Raw genomic sequence first — 2,711 nt, forward strand, 5'->3', positions numbered from 1 at the left:
CTCGAGTAGTGGATAGGATGCTCGAAGCACTCCAATCTACGACCGATAGAGCTCTCGGTTTGTGATCGGACGTCGCGGACTCGTTCCATGATAGTCATTTTAGAAGAGGCGTCACAAGATTGCCTTTGTGGGGTCCGCGAGTTTGGATTCGTGCCCGAAATTCGGCGCCGTTCTGGGCCGCGCCGTACGGCGCGGAGTTCTCGGCACTGGATCAATGTAGGATTTCCTTGAAAGAGGCAACACCACAGTGTGCTGCACAATCATTTCGACGTTTCTCGTAGCAGTTCCACTACATCGAGTCGGTTTAGGTTAGGCGCTGCCTTCCGGGCGTGGTTCGGCTCTAAACCTAAGTTTCGGAGCCGTTCGGGCCGGACTTGAGTTAGGCCGCTCCGCCGCCTAACTCAAGTCGTCCCCAACGCCCCCCAAACTAAGGTTCAGGCCACCTCACAATGTCATTGCTTCGAATAAGCTCGCTTGCGCTCGCCCATCATAGCTTCCGGATGTGCTCGCTTCGCTCGCCCGGGGAACTAACCTAACCCGACTCAATATCGTGATACTGCTTTTATCGACGCCCAACTGGATAGGCGTCGCACCCTATTGTCGCGCCCCTTCCAGAAAAATCTTCCATAAGCTCGGTGCCCAGAATTCCGCGCCGTTTTGGGCCGCGCCGTTTTGGGCTGCGCCGTTTTGGTCGCGCCGTTTTGGTCGCGCCGTTTTGGCCGCGCCGTTTTGGCCGCGCCATTTTGGCCGCGCCGTTTTGTCGCACCCCGCGGCGGCCGACCAGGCGCTGCTTTTGGCCGCGCTGAAGAACAGCGCCAATCCGCGGGAATTCATAGAATACGTCGAAAAAAAGGACGTTCTGCTGGCGGCGGAGTACTTCCGGCGATGGATGCCGTACGTAGAGAATCTATTTGCGAGAGGGAGCGGGGCGGTCCGGGGGCTGCTCGAAGAAAACGGGGTCATCCTATCGCCGGAACCGTCGCCCTCCCCTCCAATGCCGGCAACAAGGCTGTCACCATCGTCGTCGACCACGACGACATCGTCGAACCCAGGGGAGGAACCGCTGCCGCCGCGGCCAACGCCAACCCCGTCACTGCAACTGCCATCGTTGTCGCTGTCGCCGATGCCGTTGGAGTTGCAGTTGACGCTTTCGTCGTCGTCGTCGCGAACAACTCCAAGGACATCGGCGACAGCGACAACGACGACGGCTGCGGTGGCGGCCGAGCAGTCGCGAACGCAGCCGGCCCCCGGGTCTCCGCTGTTCACGGCCACAACATCGTCACCGCCATCTCCACCGTCACCCCCATCATCTTTACATTTTTATTAAACAAATCTCATTATCGTTCTATCCTGAAGAAAAAAAAAATAAAAAAAATAGAAGAAGAAAAAAAAAAAATCAAGTCCCTCACTGAGCTCGAGCGTCCACGTCGCGAGGGATGGAAACCGTCGCTATTAATGATCAATAACATCATTATCATCGTCATCATCATTATCCATTCACTCATTTATTCTTATCTATATAAATAAAAACGTATGTCTGTTTGTCTGTCTGTCTGTCTGTTTGTCTGTCCGGGGTACCCTATAGACTCGAAAACGGCCGAACCGATCGTCGTGAAAATTCGTGAGCGTGTTCTGTGGGATCCAGCGGTGGTTATAGGGGGGTCAGTTCTCCGATGCGACCTTAAAAAATTATTTGAGTGCTCAACCCAAGAAAATATGAAAACTCGGAAAAAAATGGAAAATCCGAAATTCGCAAAATTCACAAACGCCTGAACCGATCGCCGTGAGGGACGGGTTCCCGGGAGCTTCAGGAAGGTCATGTGAGGGTCGTCGTTCTCATGTGATGGGTCCTCCCACCACGAAAAAGTTATTTGAGTGGTCCTCTCATTGAGAATCAAAGATTTCATAACGGGGAAGACGGGAATTCGCAGGATTTCTTATCGGCTGGACCACTATGAGGGAGCGGATTCTCGGAAGCTCCTAAGAAGGCTATCGGGGGTTGCCGTCATCATTGTCCTCTGTCTCTCTACTAATGACTCTCGCAGAAAATTGCTGTAGCCGTGATAGATTTTCCGAAGGACATATGGGATAAAAGCGGGGAAGCGGGGAAACGGGGAAGCAGGGAAACGGGGAAGCGGGGAAACGGGACGCGCACCCAGAGCACGCGTGACCAAAGCAAGCGCACCCGGAGCCAGCGCTTTCGGAGCTAGCGCATGTGTAGTGAGTCTAGCGATACCGAGTCGCCGCGAAGCGGCGACCGGGAGCGCTAGTTCACTATAATTCACTATAATTCACTATAATTCACTATAATTCACTATAATTCAGCATCAATCGATTTATACTAGTATAAATTGAATTATAGTCAGATGTACCCTATTTAAAAAATCGTCCAACCATGAAAAATTGTCCCTGCAGGCTCTTCAGCTAGCAAACCACACGGTGAGTATAAACCAGGTCAAGTACAAATCTACATTAATAAAAAAAAATGCCGCGTACCTTTTGTCGCGTTTGGGCTGTGGCTCTTCGGATGCCCTCCCCGCCCCGTCGACTCCTTCTTCGGCAGCAGCAGCGGCGGTGGCGCCGAGAGGGGCGCAAGGGTACGATTGGCATCAAATCGATGCGATCCGTCGCATTTTAGAGCGCGACGACGAACAACATGTGGGCAGAAACGTCGTCGCGCATCGGATCCGATTTCGCCCACGAAGAAGTGC

This window comes from Galendromus occidentalis, unplaced genomic scaffold, assembly GCF_000255335.2.
Source record: "Galendromus occidentalis unplaced genomic scaffold, Mocc_1.1 scf7180000075525, whole genome shotgun sequence".
Taxonomy (NCBI): domain Eukaryota; kingdom Metazoa; phylum Arthropoda; class Arachnida; order Mesostigmata; family Phytoseiidae; genus Galendromus; species Galendromus occidentalis.